This window comes from Crocodylus siamensis, chromosome 2, assembly GCF_052110815.1.
Source record: "Crocodylus siamensis isolate JL-2025a chromosome 2, ASM5211081v1, whole genome shotgun sequence".
In the NCBI taxonomy this organism is placed as follows: Eukaryota; Metazoa; Chordata; order Crocodylia; family Crocodylidae; genus Crocodylus; species Crocodylus siamensis.
In genome coordinates this window covers 43329236-43347869 of record NC_143396.1, presented here as the reverse complement: position 1 = coordinate 43347869, position 18634 = coordinate 43329236, and positions in this window count along the sequence as shown.

The following is an 18634-nucleotide window of genomic DNA, read 5'->3' as shown; positions in this document are numbered from 1 at the left end:
TGGTGCAGAAGCTTCAGGACGGCCTCCAGTTTCACCGGATCTCAACAGTCGTTGATGTTAAAAGTGCTAATGGTTGTGTCTGCCAGGGGTGTAGGTATGGGAGAGGAAGACCAAGGTAAGGTGTAGATAAAAGAGCAAGCCCCCATGAGCAGAGCAGAAGGCAGAGACAGGTCTAAAAAAAAGCCTATCGTGCCCTGCTCTACTCCAGGGACCCCACCAGGCCCCACTCATCTCTCACCTGCTGTGCGAGGTTCTCCAGATGATAAGCCATCTGCCTAATGCCCAGATCTTGCTGCATAAGTTTGGCCATAGCCCTGACAGCCTTGATAAAAACTTTAGGGTCTGTGCACTTTGGGTGATGCACCCCGCTATGTTCTTCTGTTCTTTCATCTGTTTTAAAAAGGTCAGGAGACCCCCATAGTCAGGACCGACCTGGGGAGGGTCTGCCAACATGGGTTGCACATTTTCAACAGATGAGCGGCGAGGCTGCACACTAGTTAGGAGCTCAGCATCTACACCTTCAATATCTAAACCCATCAACCTCCTCTGATTGTCCAGGTCAAGGTCTGGCTCTTGAAGAGCAATGCCGACCTTCTTGGGGGGGAGAGGTTATCCCGCTCTTGAGGCCGCTTGCGACACTCAGAAAGCTGGATTTCCATCTCATTAGCCTCCTCATCTAATTCAGCAACCTGGGATGTGACCAAGAGGTCAGCAGACTCCTCTGCTGCTCCCTGGGTCAGACCTCCAGAAGAGAGATGTTGTGCATATGTCTTTCTGCCACCTGTTTCCAGGAGCTGGGAGATAAGCAAGGGCTTCTGGCCTGCCTCCCCAGGGCCAGCCGCTTCAGACAAAGCCGTGGTAGAGGGCAACTGGCAGGAAGCCTGAGGCCCATCATCTGACGGGGCTTTGATGCCACAATCGCTGATCACCCCAGGTCAAGGCAGGCAGGGGGGAAGTGGAGGCATCAGCCTCTCCACCTGGTGGCGTCTATGTACTGGTGGAGGTGGGCACTGTAGGTGGAATAAGTGGGGGGGGAAGGTCGGGGCCTTGTCCCAGCCCCTCCACTGGACGGCATTCTCACGCCAGAGACTCCACCCCCCTTAGACGAAACAGGGGTAGAAGGAGGTCGGGAAAAGCTCCTGGCCTCACTGGGTGAGGCCTGCATCCCAGAAGTGGATGCGCCATCCGTTGGCATCGCTGTAGTCGCTGATGTTTTGGCCAATCTCCCCCATGGGCACTGAGCTGCTAGGTGGGAAGAGCTACCACACTGAAAACACGTGGTCTCCCCCAGAAAAAAAATAGGTCACAAACCTCCACCCATTGAACATGAGGCTCAAGGAGTGAGGCAGAGACTGTGGGCCCTCCCTGAGAAGTATGAAAACCTGCCTTCGAAAAGACAGGACATGCCTCAGTTTGGGGTTTTTATGCCCTATGGTCAATTGGTGAAAAGGACTCATAAGAACCCCATAGGGCTTGAGAACCTTGGCCAGGTCTCGATTGGTCACGTGTGGGGGCACATTAGAAATCACCACCCTCACTGCTAGGATGTCTAGGGGCGTGACAAAATAATGTGCATCCACAATGTCCAGGGCCTCTGTGCACATCCTGTTAACTAGGGTGGAATCACTCAGATAAATCATTGGGATTGTGTTGACATGACCCGCGTAACATATGTTATGCTGTCCCAGGAGACTAGCAAAGGCATCTACGCAGACCTCAACCCTGATGAAGGAGGGGTGTGAACCCTCAAACCATGGAGGTTCTGGGAGGCATCCTCATGCCAGCTTCTGGGTGTAGGAGCAGCCATTCTTGTTAGAACAGGGTTAATATCCAGCTATAACTAAGCAAAGACAACAAAAAATGTTTATACTAACTAAAAAGATAAGTGTCTGGGAAAGCGACCACAAAACTCTAGATGGGAGGGGGAAAAGGGGTGGAGGAAAAAAAGTGACTGGGGATTGATTCAGCAAAAAAGAAAAAAAAAAACAAAGGGGTGGGGGCAGAAGGGGTAATTAAGTGCACCCCGCAGAAAGCAAGCTAATGGAAGATAACTCCCTGCTGCAAGCAAACAGAAAAAGAAAAGAGAGAAAGAAAGGAAAAGAGACAGTAAGAAATAAGGCTATAAAGACAAAGAAACTGGAAGTACAGGGGGGATGGGACAAAGAGGAGAGAAAAGGAAAAAAGAAAAGCTACAAAAATACAAGAAAAGAATCAGAAAGTGAGATAAACAGAGGTTAGAGTCAAAGGAAGGAAGGAAGGAAGGAAGAGATTCAATTTCTGTTATATTTTTCTTCATAATGTAATAGCCTATTTGGCCAGGAATTGAGCTCCCCCCAAAATATCTAGTAAATTGCTTCAAAAGTCTCTGCCAGTCAGAACCATGAGGCTGCAACACTATATGACTAAAAAGTCATTACACTGCATTTCAAAGAATATTATTATTATATTAGATGCAGCCCTTTTCATAAACACTTTTGATACCCTGCTGGGCAAGTCATTTATATAGGGTTGTATCTTCAGGGTATTACTTCTTTCAGCTTCACATGGACTACTGAACTGTCAGTAGGAGTCAGAAGATTGTTTTTTAATCCTTTATGATGCGTATACTGGGGAAGCAGAAGATGTTCAAGTCTAGGAAACATAAAATAGAATATTGACCTATTGAATAAATTATTTAGAGGATGAAATGGGCAAAAAAGGGCAAATTAATCATTCCTTGTGCCTGGTATACTGTCATTGTTTACAACATCACAACCTACAGTAATTAAAAATAAGAACTGGCTTCACTTAAAATATTATTCCCTCCTTTTTCTTCAGCTCCTACACTTCAAATATATATAAGAAGTTGGACATTCAACTAATGTAGAACCTGATAGTTCAAAGAGGGTGTGCAGGTGATATACCATCCAAAAATGCTTCCTGATCACTCAAAAATATTGCCATGTAACAAAAGAAAGAAGATGGAAGGAAGGAGAAGGAATGAAGACAGAGTCAGTGCATATATGTACATGAGACACTAACTTATAACACTGCACAGTAGTGTGCCAGGCAAAATCCATGCTAATACACTACTGCACAGTAGTATTAGGCTACTGCACAGTTAATATCCAAAAAACCCATTAACCGACACTACTGAGTGAGTTACTGCACATTGATTTAGGCCCCATCACTGTTAGTGCCTCAATGGCAGCAGCACAAGCTCATGTTGCTAGGAGATGAGCAGCAACAATAGCAGCTGCCACTCAAGTAAGGAAAGTCCTGGCAGGTAACACTTCCCTCCTTCTTCCCTCCTACCCCAACTGCCTGCACAATTTCAACAAGGTGTCCCACCCTGGGGGCTGAGAGAACTTCTTACACTTCAGATGGGGGAATTGCCAAATTTTATGCAGAAAAGTTCAAGGCAAAAAAACTGTATACCAGAGAGAGTGAACCTAGAGGGACTGGGAAGAAAAGAGAAGAGCAGCCAGCTGAGCATGGCAGATGAACTCCATTATGTATCATACTGCCATCTTCTTAGTATCTCTTTCCTTGCCATTCTCTCTCTGGTTCACACAGCCAAACTTGACAGAGCCAAGGAAACATATCATTCTACATATATGAGACAGAATATTGGAGTTTACATTTTCCAGTTACATAATATTTTTGTCATTCTAATAGAAAGTAAGGGAGATCCCTCAATAGAATGTGTGCATTGTACCTGAGTGTACACATTCATCAACCATTTTACCTGCAATATTCGCTGCCATCTTTCACCATTAGAGCAGAATGTTTGTCTTTCTTTACTTGGTATTTTGTTGATTTACTTTGTATTTCTAAAATAATTTTTATATCTCAATGGTATTTGAACTGAAGGAGGAGGAAGATGGAACAGTTGTCTTCTATATAGCATGCATACTTTCCATTTTCATTACATGTGTAAATCAGAAGTTATCTTGACTTATGATTATGAAGATGAGATGATCAGTTAGATTACCCTGCTGACTTGAAAATAGCCATCTTCTCTAAATAATTGTCTTCTTTATAAAACTTTATTGAGCTCTGCATGCAAAGTGCGAAACACAGGTGCCAGCAATTGGCACCCTTCCCACTTGGCAGTGCCATGGGGCTCAGTGGCAGAGAGGACACTGAGGCCAGGGACAGGAGATATCACACAGCTATCTAAAGGAACCACTGGAGTTGTAGTACAGCAGGAATGGGACTGAGAAAAATGCCCCATTGCCAAACAACCCATCTCCTTCCCTCATAGTTTCATAGTTTCTAGGGTTGGAAGGGACCTGAGTAGATCATCTAGTCCAACACCCTGCCATAGCAGGAAAGAGTACTGGGGTCAAACAACCCCAGCAAGGTGTTCATCTAGCTTTGTCTTAAATACCCCCCAGGGTAGGAGCCAGCACCACTTCTCTTGGAAGTTGGTTCCAGATTCTAGCCGCCCTGACCGTGAAGTAGCGCTCCCTGACGTCTAGCCTAAATCTACCCTCTGCCAGCTTGTGAGTGTTATTCCTGGTCACTCCTGGCAGTGCTTGGGGGAACAGGGACTCCCCCAGTGGCTGCTGATCCCCCCTGACTGGTTTATAACAGGCCACTAGATCCCCCCTCAGCCTTCTCTTTTGGAGGCTGAACAGGTAGCCTCTCCTCATCGGGCCTGCCCTGCTGCCCCCGATCATGTGAGTGGCCCTCCTCTGGACCCTCTCCATGTTGTCCACATCCCTCTTGAAGTGTGGTGCCCAGAACTGGACGCAGTACTCCAACTGCGGCCTGACCAGTGCCACATAGAGGGGGAGGATCACCTCTTTGGACCTGCTTAAGATGAATCTGTGGATGCACGGCAAGATACGGTTGGCCTTCCTGACTGCTTCCCCACACTGTCGGCCCATGTTCATCTTGGAGTTAATGATGACACCAAGATCCTTTTCCACCTCTGTGCTGACAAGAGGGGACCAACCTGTAGGTATGGTGCCGGTTATTCCTCCCCAGGTGCATTACTTTGCACTTGTCGGTGTTGAATCCCATCCTATTCTCATCCGCCCACCCTTGTAACCTGTCCAAGTCTGATTGTAGCCTAGTGCTTCCTTCTAGTGTGCTCACATCCTCCCACATCTTAGTGTCATCAGCAAATTTGAACAGGGTGCTTTTTACCCCCTTGTCCAAGTCGCTGATGAAGATGTTGAACAGTGCAGGCCCGAGGACTGAGCCCTGTGGAACCTCACTGCCCACGTCCTTCCAGGTTGAGAAGGACCCATACACTACCACCCTCTGGGTGAGGCCCTCCAGCCAGTTGGCGACCCATTTGACTGTGTGGGCATCGACACCACAGTCCCCCAGTTTCTTAATGAGAACGGGGTGAGAGACAGGGTCGAAAGCCTTCCGGAAGTCCAGGAAGACTATGTCCACTGCTACCCCTGCATCTAATGATTTGGTGATCTGATTGTAAAAAGCCTACCAGGTTGGTCTGACAGGATCTGCCACTGATGAACCCGTGTTGGTTGCCCCTAAGCATGCAGTCCCCTGCAGGCCCCGCGTGGATGTGTGCTAGAATAATTTTCTCAAAGAGCTTGCCTAGGATCAAGGTAAGACTAACTGGCCTATAGTTTCCCGGGTTCTCCTTTTTCCCCTTTTTGAAGATGGGAACCACGTTGTCCCACTTCCAGTCCTCCAGCACCACACCAGAGCTCCGCAAGTGCTCGTAAAGCCATGCCAGGGGTCCTGCAATGACCTCGGCCAATTCCTTTAGAACTCTAGGGTGGACATCATCCGGACCGGCTGACTTGAATACGTCCAGTCCCTTCAGAAGTTCCCTAACTAGTTCTTCGCTAACCCTTGCCCCAGGTGTGCCTCCCCTGGGGCCCAAGGTGGGCCCAGCAGGGAGGTGACTGTTCTGGTCCCTACTTAGGAAGACGGAGGCAAAGAAATCATTAAACATGTTAGCTTTGTCGTCTGGTGTGATGACCAAATTCCCCAATGCCTCCTGCAGGGGCCCCACATTACCCGGAACCTTCTTTTTACCCCCTATGTGTTTGAAGAAGGACTTATTATTCTTAATCCGGGAAGCTAGCCCCCTCCATCCCTTCCTCCTTCCTTCCCAGTCCAAGAAAGGAGTGGTGGAATGACTACCACATGGAAACACCTGCTGATTTGGTCCTGATCTGATTTGATCCTGCTGCCAGGGTGACTCCCAAGCTGTGCAACTGGAGAGGATTGCAAGTGGCACTCCAGCACTCTCCCCCAATCTGATCCAATGTGAAACTATGAAACTATGAAACTTGTGGAAAGTCTGTGGGTGCCAGACTACCCTGAGCACCACGGCACAGGCAGTCACTATACTGACCACTCAAGTAATCCCAACCTCCTCTCCTGCAAGCACAGCCCCATTCTGGTCCCAAAAAATGCTACCTTCCCTAACCCCATCCCTATCCCCTCCCAGTGTATTGAAAGTAGAAGAATGGTGCTGGAAAGCAAAGGGCAGTGTATAGTAGGACCCTTCGTAGGCAGCTGGGGTGTGAGAAACCTCTCTCTTTGTTAAATCACAGGTTCAACATCATGTCAATTGTTGTAGCAACTGTGAATTCATCCATGGGTATCAGATCATCATAGCAGAGTCACAGGAAGCATGCAAGCTGGACTCTCATGTTGAACGGCAACTTGGGCTTCCCCTGCATACCTTCAAAGCAAATGACCACCCTCCAGCTGTTGAACACTTCCTGTGTGACCATGTCCTGCAGCAGGAGCAGAGCATATTGGTGGGATTCTCCCAGGAATAGTGGTAAAGCTCACCCCTATGGGTCAGGCTGACTTTTACCAGGGAAATGTTGGAAGCAAAGTACCACTCCTGCATAGACACCCCTCTTCTGTAAGGGAAGGATGGGAGAGGAGGGGGAGGTGCAAGAGCTCCATCAGGATTCTCCAGAGTAGTTAGTTCCTGCCCACTCCAGGGATGGTGCAAGGCCCTGCAGGACACTGGATTCCCAGACCCTCAAAGGGAGTGGAGTAAGTTCCTGTTGCAGTCCCTGGAGAGGGACACAATCCCATTTTTCCCTGGCAACCTATGCCAGAACCACTGTAGGGACTGCTGCCAATGTGCAGCACAGTTGGGATCCTGGTTTTCACTATGCCAGGTGGAGAGCAGCAGGATGGCTTCTGGCCCTAGTGAGGAGGGAAGGACTCAGACGGATACCATAATTACCTTGCCATCCCTGTGTGAGTACCAAGTGAGTGCTGGGAGGGTCCCAGGTACTGCCCTTCTACTTCATTTTATCAGCAAAAATTGTAACGTCACACAAATGTTTTATGTCTCCTGTCAAACTTCAGAAACACCACCTGTGCAAGGGAGCACAATATGTGGAGAACATAATTCTGGCTCAAGGACAGGGAACCATACAGATACAGATCTCATGAGCGATGCCTGTAGGAGGTGTCTAATAAGCAAGGAGAAGATGCTGCAAGGTCTTGGTTGCTGTCTTTGAGTGCCAGGTGCACACAGCTGGCTTCTGGCACCAGTAGCTGTGTGTGGAAGCTAGGAGAGACTCCAGATGTGGAGGCAGGGGCATCCTCAGGCTGTGGGATGCTCATATCCAGGCTTCTGAGGTGCAGGAATGGTGGCTAAGGATGGCCACCTGTTGTTTTGAGGAGGCAACCCATGCCCCTGAAGAGCTGTCAGAATCTCAGCACTAGAAGATGGAGTTTATGAATAGGGACTTGGACTGCTTTGTGGGCATTTAAGGCACCCCTGACTGGTGCCAGCACTGCATCCCACAAATAGCCTACAACCCCTGTGTTGGGGATGGCTGCATAGGCTTGTAACCTCCTTTGAAATAGCTGGTACTATTTTGTCAAATGGACACTATTAGCTGCAAGCGAGATTAGCACATAGACAATGTAAACAACTACTGTAGGCAAAACAAGCATGTAGATAGGTGTGGAATGCAAGAAAACAGAATAGAATAGGGAAGCAAAACAAGCCAAAGAACAGCTCAGTAGATGATACAAAGAATGAAAAAACAGAATGCAGGTGACAAATTATGAGGAAATAACTGCCGTATGAGACAATTGGTGGAAATCTATAACATGACTATACATGGGACATACAAAAGAGAGCTGTAAAAGAGTATAAAAGCCTAAGAAAAAAACTTACATTTGGGAAGCTGTCACTGACCAAGAGGGGACTATTCCAGTCAAAATCATATCCCTGGTGCTATGATGATGCTCGGCTTTCCAAGTCACCATGAAGGCCTTCATAAGAATGTCCTTATGAACTTTTGAAGGTTGTTTAATATCTTTACTGAATGTTTCAAGTTTTGATTGCATCTTTAAAAGATTTAATAGATTCCATAGACATTTGGGCCAGAAAGGACCTCATAAGATAATCGGGTCCAGCCCCCTGCCCAAGGGGCAAGAAGTCAGCTAGATTCAAAGGATCTCAGCAAGATAAGCATCCAACTGTTTCTTTAAAGTGTCCAGAATAAGTGATTGAACCACCTATGGGGGGAGTCTATTCCAGGCCTTGGGGCCTTGGACAGTAAAGAAGTTTTTCCTTATATCCAGCCTAAAATGGTCTTGCAGGAGTTTGTGACCATTGGATGTTGTTATTCCTTGGGGTCCTCTGGTGAACAGGCATCCCCCCCCCCAGATCCCGATGCACACTCCTTATTTACTTATGGGCTGACACCAAGTCACCCCTGAGCTTGTAATTCTCCAGGCTGAAGAGTCCCATTGGCTCTCAGCCACTCTTCACAAGGCCTGTTCTCTTGCCCTCTAATCATGCACGTGGCTCTCTTCTGGACTCTTTCAAGCTTCTCTGTCCTTTCTTAATTGTGGAGCCCAGAAGTGGATGCAGTACTTCAGCAGTACAGGAGGAGGATTGCATCCTGTGTCTTGCTTGAGAAGTATCTGTAGATGCAAGCCAGAGTTCTGTTTGCTTGCCGGCTGCAGTATTGCATTGGTGGCTCATGTTCATTTTGTGTTCAATCATGATCCCCAAGTCTCTTTCAGCCATGGTTCTAGAGACTGTAGCACTGCTAAGCCTATAAGTGTGAGGCAGGGTTTATTTGTTTTTTCCCCGAGGTAGAGCATCTTGCATTTCTCTTTTAATGTCATCAGGTTTACGTACTCCCACCTTGCAAATCTATCAAGGTCAGCTTGGGTCACCAGCCTATCCTCAAGTGTGGACGCTCTTCCTCAAAGTTTGGTGTCAACAGTGAACTTAGCCAATCCACTTCTGACACCAGAATCCAAATTATTTATAAAGATGTTAAAGAATACAGGTCCAAGAACAGAGCTTTGGGGGTCACCACTGGTCTCTGAATGCCATGTTGATTCAGTTCCATCGACTACCACTTTCTGGATCCAGCCTCACAGCCAATTCCCCAGCCATCAGACTGTAAGGTAGTTGAGGCTACAGTTGCCCAATTTTTCCATGAGGACATCATGGGACACCAGGTCAAAGGATTTTTTAAAATCCAAACATATATATGATATCAGCCTCTTCCCTTTTCTTGACATTGCTCAAGTGTTCAATAAATTAGGATCTGGAACCAGAATAGTCTCACTGATCATTTTATTCTATTAGCACCACCTCTTAATTAAAAATGAGCAGAACAGCTGAGGAAGCTGCAACTTAACCCCCAATAACATGTTGTGCCCTGCATCAGGCACTCTTCCCAGGGGTAATAGGAATGGGAGGGGCCAACAAGAGCATCTTGCATGGCCCCTGGATGCTGGGGGTGGGGAGAAGTCCCCACCATGCCATGACTAGGACCTACTGGGGTGGGAGGTGGACCCAAGAGAGAAGGAGTGGCATGAGGAAGCCATTGACCTGTGGTGTTGGAAAGCAGAAAGGTGAAAGGCCTCTGGTGAGATCTGCTTTGGTGGTTGGTGAGGAGTGAGATGAGTGGGAACAGGGTGCCTGGGACCCAAAGCCAGGGCCATCCATGACACCACCCCCTTTCTGAGCCAATCTGCACTTTCCCAACCCTGGTGGTTGCCTCAGATATGCAGGTCCCACAAGTGATTCCACGACAGTACTGTCAGGGCACAGGAGCATTTGGAACTGGGGGAAGAGTGCAGCCCACCAAGCCAGTCTGTCACTGGGATAGCAGCTGGCATCAGAACCTGCCTGCTCCAACTCATCCACCTACCAAGTGGAGGGTCAGGGAGGGAGCTGTTCCAGTCTCCATGGCCCCTCTCCTGGCCTGGGTCTAACTTTGGGGAAGCACTGCAACCACAGAGATGAGGGGCAGTCATGTGAGGTGGGACCAGGATGTGGTTGAGGGATTAGAGTCCCTGTAGAGGGAGACTGGGGGTGGAGCTTAACTGGCTGGGGGTCCTGTGCCTCCTGCCCTGCAACCTCCTCCCCAGTAGCCCTGCAGTTATCTCCTGCCAGCATCCTACATGCCTCTCAGATGTATAGTAGGTCCAGAACTACCCAGCTGTCCAACTGTTGCATGGAGAAATCCCTGGTCCCCTCCCTGTTCCCTGTCCTAACTGCCCCTAAGAGTTATTTTGCTCTATTCAAAAACTACCCCATCTCCCAATCCTACCTCTGCCCTCACACTGGACCTCCCCAAAGGTTTCCTGGTGTGCATCAATGGGAAGAAGGACCAGGTTGAGACAGGGGCACCACACTTCAAGTATCATAGTATCATAGAGTGATATGCTCTCACCAGTTGCTGTTGGTGGTGTGAGTCCAAAACCAGTGCTTGATGGTTTTAAGGTGGTGCCAAAGCACCTTGGCACCTGTAGCATCCTGAATTACCTCATCCTCAGCCACATGGAGGTCATTGACCCAATTCAGGACACTTGCCAGGTGCAGGGTATGGTAGGTGGCCCTGTATGATTCATAGATCCATAGATTCATAGATGCTAGGGTCGGAAGGGACCTCAATAGATCATCGAGTCCGACCCCCTGCATAAGCAGGAAAGAGTGCTGGGCCTACATTACCCCAGCTAGATACACATCCAACCTTCTCTTGAATACCCCCAGGATAGGGGAGAGCACCACCTCCCTTGGGAGCCCGTTCCAGACCTTGGCCACTCGAACTGTGAAGAAGTTCCTCCTAATATCCAATCTAAATCTGCTCTCCTCTAGCTTGTGGCCATTATTTCTTGTAACCCCCGGGGGCGCCTTGGTGAATAAATACTCACCAATTCCCTTCTGTGCCCCCCTGACGAACTTATAGGCAGCCACCAGGTCGCCTCTCAACCTTCTCTTGCGGAGGCTGAAAAGGTCCAGTTTCTCTAATCTCTCCTCATAGGGCTTGGCCTGCAGGCCCTTAACCATACGAGTGGCCCTTCTCTGGACCCTCTCCAGGTTATCCGCATCTTTCTTGAAGTGCGGCGCCCAGAATTGCATGCAGTACTCCAGCTGCGGTCTGACCAGCGCCCGATAGAGGGGAAGTATCACCTCCTTGGACCTATTTGTCATGCATCTACTGATGCACGATAAAGTGCCATTGGCTTTTCTGATGGTTTCGTCACACTGCCGACTCATGTTCATCTTGGAGTCTACTAGGACTCCAAGATCCCTTTCCACTTCCGTGCCACCCAGCAGGTCATTTCCTAGGCTGTAGGTGTGCTGGACATTTTTCCTCCCTAGATGCAGCACTTTGCATTTCTCCTTGTTGAACTGCATTCTGTTGTTTTCTGCCCACTTGTCTAACCTGTCCAGGTCTGCTTGCAGCTGTTCCCTGCCCTCCGGCGTGTCCACTTCGCCCCATAGCTTAGTGTCATCTGCAAACTTGGACAGAGTACATTTCACCCCCTCGTCCAAGTCGCTGATGAAGACATTAAAGAGTATCGGTCCAAGCACCGAGCCCTGCGGGACCCCACTGCCCACACTCTTCCAGGTCGAAACCGACCCATCCACCACAACTCTCTGGGTGCGACCCTCCAGCCAATTCTCCACCCACCGGACTGTGCAGTCATCCAAGTCACAGCCCCTTAACTTGTTCACCAGTATGGGGTGGGATACCGTGTCAAAGGCCTTCCTGAAGTCCAAGTATACGACATTCACCCCTCCTCCTGCGTCGAGGCATTTTGTGACCTGGTCATAAAAAGAGACTAGATTGGTCAGGCACGATCTACCTGCCACGAACCCGTGCTGGTTTCCCCTCAGCATAATTTGTCCTGCCGGGCTCTCACAAATGTGAGCCTTGATAATTTTCTCAAAGATTTTGCCAAGGATGGAGGTGAGACTGACTGGCCTATAGTTACCCGGGTCCTCCTTCCTCCCCTTCTTGAAAATGGGAACCACATTGGCCCTTTTCCAGTCCTCCGGGACTTGACCCGTGCGCCACGAGCGTTCAAATATTCCCGCCAGTGGCTCTGCAATGATGTCGGCCAGTGCCTTCAGTACCCTCGGATGGAGCTCATCCGGGCCTGCCGACTTAAAGGCATCCAGTTCCTCCAAGTGACCCTGCACCACCTCAGGGTCCACGCATGGAAGTCTGGTGCCTTGCTGCTGCCTCCCTACACTCCCAGTGAGAGACTTGTCATGCCTCTCACTTAGGAACACTGAGGCGAAGAACTCGTTGAGGAGTTCAGCCTTGTCCCCTCTGTCCGTCACCAATTGTTTCTGCCCATTTAGCAGGGGTCCTATTCCTCCCTGGGCCTTCCTTTTACTCCCTATATATCTAAAAAACAATTTTTTATTGTCTTTTACTTGGGTTGCCATCCTCAGCTCCATGGTAGCTTTGGCCTGTCTAACTGCCTCCCTACAAGCACGAGCAGAAGAGGTATATTCCTCTTTGGTGATCTCTCCCTGTTTCCACTTTTTATGTGCTCCCCTTTTGGCCCTTAGTCTGCCCAGGATTTCTCTGGTCAGCCAGGGAAGCCTCCTGGCCCCTTTCCCTCTTTTACCTCGCACGGGGATCGTCTCGCTTTGTGCTCGAAGGATAGCTTCCTTAAGGCACAGCCACCCTTCTTGGGCTCCCATCATTTCAAAACTACTACTCTGCAGTGCATCCTTCACTAATCGCCTGAGTTTGCTGAAATCAGCTTTCCTAAAGTCCAGCACGTTCACCCTACTGGTTACCTTACCCACTCGACGCCTTATGTTGAATTGTACTTTTAGGTGATCACTGTCCCCCAGATGGCTACCGATCTGTAGGTCCCCTACTATGTCATCCCCCGTTGCCAATACCAGATCCAGTAAGGCATTCCCCCTAGTGGGACCATGTACACGGAAGTATGTACATGTACATGTCCCGGAAGTATGGGACAGCCAGTTTCTGGCTCAGGAACAGGAAGCCACAAGAGTCCTTCAAGAGTCACACAGGGTGACAAGCAGGACAAGCTGCAGCTCCTGGGTGTTCAGGCTTAGGCATGGATGGTGGGGTGCCATAGCAGTGTGCAGGTAGGCTGGGGCATAGAGGCATGTGTGTAGCCAGAACTTTTTAGTCCCATCTTATAAACAGCAAAGTGCAACACATAAAAGTTAAGTTATAAACATGTGCAGGAGATACAACTTAGAGAAGACTCTGGAATTTTGAACATGCACAGTAAAGACAGGGTGCTTGGTGGGAATGTGTGGTTGATATTCTGAGATAAAGATGAGGGACTGCTGTGATTGCTAGATGAATGTATCAAGTGTGAGTGAAAGTGATTGGAGGGATGTTTGAATGACAGGTCCTTTACCCAGAATGACCAGATGTGCATAAATGGTGTGATATGAAAAGAGAAAAAGAATATAAAAGTATGCTGAAAAGTGTTGGGGCAGAACATCTGATTTGAGGAAGTGAATTTGGAGTTTGTATGCTCAAAGTTTTTGTGGCACTCTCATGGAGCTCATGAGTTCCCATGGAGAAATAACTCGGCTGCTCTGAAGCCAGGTTTGTATGTGAGTATTTGGGAGGTTGGTGACCTCTATGAAGTAGTTGGGCCTCTGAGGAAGTAGCTAATTTATTTCAGGACAATTTGGATGTTGGTGAACTGAGCACCAGCTGGAAGGTGGCAACCCTCACATTTGTACGTCTCCATGGTGAGGAGGCTCAAGTGTGGCTGATGATGTATTGATTGAAAGGATTACCTTGGTTGTAATGTAATTAAGTGCAGTGGAATCGCATCAAACATGCATTTAACTTATGCAAATTCATCATACACGTATGCCACAGAGTGACGATTGTTTGGATTCAGCCTGCAGTTGCCCCCTGGAGCGCTGTGCACTGGGCCAAGCAGCTACATTGGGAGCAGCCCTGCTGGGAAGCTGTGAATGCTGGCCAGGTGGGAGTTTGGTGCAGGCTGCCCTGGGTGGGAAGGAGGGAGTGTACCACTGGGCAAGCCCAAAGGTAATTTTGACTATACGCAATTTTCACCTTCCGCACTAACTTTAGAACCTAACCCCCATGCAAGATGTGACTCCACAGTATTGCCTTGTCAATGGTAAAATCATTGAATCCATCTTTAATGTTTGGATATTCTCCTTATCTGCTACTAATAAATCTTTATATTTCCTTTCCCTTATCTCATCACTTATACCAAATACAGGCAGTCCTTGACTTACAACGTTTCAAGTTACAATGTTTGACACTTACAGTGTTTATAAATTGATACCCTGTTTCAACTTTATGATGTCAGTTTTGACTTTACAATGCTTGATCCAATGCAATGCCACACCAGCGAACAAGTTCGCTGCGTCACTCATCTCTCTGGAGAACATCTGTCCAAACTTCCTTGGACACTTTCTTTAAGAAAGCAGGCAGAACTCCAGAAAAACCTGCAGCAAAGACTCCTGAGAAGACTCCAGTCAAGAACCCTTCAAAAAATCCAACCAAGAGCCTTTCAAAAAGTCTAGCAAAGTCACCCTAAAGAAGTCCTTCCAAATCAATACGATTGCTATTTACAATATAAATACACTAATGTAGCTATATTACTCATCTATAATTGATCAAGTACAAAATTCTATTAGTGAAAATAGGGTATCAGGCCTTGGTTCAGGAACCAATCCCCCATTTATAACATTGTTTCTTAAGAGAAAATGGGTTTTGAGTTACAATGTTTCGACGTAAGGTGTGGTTTTCAGGAACCAATTGTGTTGCAAGTCCAAGGACTGCCTGTACTAGAAACCCAGGGAGGGCTTCTGTGCTAGCTGTATTAGCCCATACTATTGGGCACCCTGTTAACCTACTACCCTTTGCTACCCCTTTCCAAACCCAGTGAGGGTGGGGTTTAGGCTCCCCATAAAATCCTGAATCCAACACATGAAATTCATGAAGGAGGACACTCACTCTGAGGCTCTTCTGCAAGCCTTAGAGTAAGATGTGGGGGAATGTCTGCAGTGATATGTCAGGTGGTTTAGGACATGCTTGACCATGCCCGTCATGTAATCAGGGGTGTCTCAAGCACTCAGCTGTGCTCAGCAGTCTCCAGCAGACTAGGGATCCCACAGGGTACGCTGCGACTCATGTAGGAGCACCCTCACACCTGCGGGCCTTGGGCAGCACAAGCTGCCTGTGTGCTTCTCTCCCTGCCTTCCACCCCGCAAGGGTAAGCATATAATGTTTACTCCCAATCTAAAATAGACCACTTGGAGACAACTGTGTAACTTTGATCTATTCCTCCTCTGACTTTTTGAACATCTGTACATGACCCTAGTTATGGGCTATGTACGTTGTCTTGTATCTGACCTGATTCATGACGAATCATGTAAACATAGCATTACATTCACAGATTCATAGATGTTAGGGTCAGAAGGAACCTCAATAGATCATTGAGTCCGACCCCATGCATAGGCAGGAAAGTGTTCTGGGTTCAGATGATCCCAGCCAGATGCCTATCTAACCTCCTCTTGAAGACGCCCAGGATAGGAGAGAGCACCACCGCCCTTGGGAGCCCATTCCAGATTTTGGCCACTCTAACTGTGAAGTTCTTCCTAATGTCCAGTCTAAATCTGCTCTCTGCTAGCTTACCGCCATTATTTCTTATAACCCCCAGGGGTGCCTTAGTGAGTAGAGCCTCACCAATTCCATTCTGCGCCCCCATGATATATTTATAGGCAGACACAAGGTTGCCTCTCAACCTTCTCTTGCAGAGGCTGAAAAGGTCCAGGTGCCCTAGTCTCTTCTCATAGGGCTTGGCCTGCAAGCCCTTAATCATACGAGTGGCCCTTCTCTGGACCCTCTCCAAATTATCCACACTCCTCTTGAAGTGTTGTGCCCAAAACTGGATGTAGTATTCCAACTGCGGTCTGACCAGTGCCAGATAGAGGGGAAGTATCACCTCCTTGGTTCTGTTTGTCATGCATCTGTTGATGCACAATAAAGTGCCATTAGCTCTGCTGATGACTTCGTCACACTGACGACTCATGTTCGTCTTGGAGTCCACTAGGACTCCGAGATCCTTTCCCACTTCTGTGCTGCTGAACAGGTGATTTCCTAGGCAGTCAATGTGCTGGACATTTTTCCACCCTAGATGCAGCACTTTGCATTTCTCCTTGTTAAATCGCATTCTATTGTTTTCTGCCCATTTGTCCAACCTGTCCAGGTCTGCCTGTAGTTGTTCCCTGCACTCCAGTGTGTCCACTTCTCCCCATAGTTTGGTATCATCCACAAATGTTTCAGCTTTCTCTGCATTCTCTGTTACTAGATTGATTTCCATATCCAGTAAGGGGCTTACACTTTCCTTGGTGTTCTTCTTTCTTCTGAAATACTTGTACAGTGCATTTTATATCCCTTGCTAGCTACAATCCCAGTTCATGTTTTGGTCTTCCTGAGTTTCTTCTTTCATACCAATGCGATATACCTTCACTCATCCTGAGAAACATAGTCAAGTTTTGACTTTTTGCAGGATTCCTTTTTTAGTTCAATTGATTGAAGATTTCACTCTTTAGCCAGTCTGATTTTTTGCTTCCTAGTTTTCCTTCAGAATTGGGACTGCCTCTTCTTGCTCCCTTAATATGGCCTTTAAGGTACAACTTAAGGTCTCCTGGATTCCATTTCCCCTCAAACTTGACTCACAGAAGATCCTGCTTACCAGTTAACTTGATTTCTTAAAGTCTGCTTTTTGAATCATTATTCTGCTCTCCTTCCTTCCTTTCCTCAGGATCTTGAACTCTCTAATTTCATGGTATCTATTACACAGGTTGGCTTTCCTCTTCACATTCTAAATCAATTCCTCACTATTTATGAGCAGGAAATTGAGGAGAATGTATTCCCATCAGCACTGGGTCCTTAGATTTGGAAAAGAAGCTTCAACCATAACCCCTTCATGGTTTTGGTCATCTATAGCAAGAATCTAACATGATATCACCTTTGTGGTCTTTCTTCTTACCTTGACTTTCCTCAGCAAGACTACTTTACAATTTTATCACACCTTAAAATAAGTACCCATCTCTAATATACATCATATCTCTTTTTCTCCTCTGTGCCTATCCTTAACAAGTTATACCCATATATGACAGTATTCCAGTCACATCTCTGAAATCCCAATTACATCATAATTCAGTGATTGTGCCAGGACCTCCAATTCTTCCTACTTTCCCCCATGCTTCTTGCATTAGTATATAAATCTGTTGGATGACTATCCAGTATCATTAATTTTCCAAGTAAGCACATTACTAAGTCTCTTCATATTGCCCCTTCTTACTTGGTTTTAACAAGGTCACCTAGCTGACTACTTGCCTCCAGGCTTTTTACTCCATTCCCCATAAAACCTAGTTTAAAGCTCTCCTCTACCAAGCCTATATGCAAAAGATTTTCCCTCACTTCATCAGGTTAACCTCCTCTCTTTCCAGAAGTTCTCCTTCTTGGGACACAACCTTATAATCAAAGCAACTAAAGACATTACATGTGCACCATTTGTTGATCTGCAGTTTGTGTCTTCTGGCCGGGTCTTTCATTCCTGACCAGAAGGAAAATGAGGTGGGTTGTGGTAGGGAATACAGAAATACATATGCATATATCTGAAATTGTACAGGCAGCCTTTAAATGAAAAGAAAATAAATAGTATATATTCTAGGACACATTAAATATATTATAGGCTCCTAGGATCATCAAAGGCTAAATTATCATAGAATTATTGCAGGATGAGTTCTCTGACCTTTCACATGTAATGACTGAAGCTAATACTATAGGACAAATGATAAAATGTAATAATGTAAATATTGTTCATGTAACAAATTTTATTAACATTTTAATTAACAGAATTAATTTGACACAAAAAGTTTATTTTGACATAAGCATTTTTGCTTTTTAGCCTTTGAAAATATAAGAGCTTCTTGAAGTTTTTGTTTGTTTTTTAATACATTTTTTTTTTATGTTAGTCCCTTTTTTTAAAGTTGTGTTCAAGTGTAGTGGGGACAGAATGGGGGAAAATGCAGCCTCTCATATCCATGTTCAGTGTTTGATGGACACTCTAGTTTTTAATTTACTCCATTTTAACAGTAGATCCAGTATATTTTAGAGGTAATTCTAAATCAGGAGTAGCCAGAAGTCATAAATTAATTCAGGGACTTCTTTTCAGAATCTACATTTTTATCTTCTCTGTTTTATGATCATGTTTTATTTCCAAGAATTAGAAATGAAGAGCTTTTTAAACTGATTTAGATATTAATATAGTGATTCTCCTGTCTTGGCTGGCATGATAAGGATTGAGGAGGGGACAAAATTAATTTTCATAGCTAACAATAAAGAACCAAACAACAGTTAGG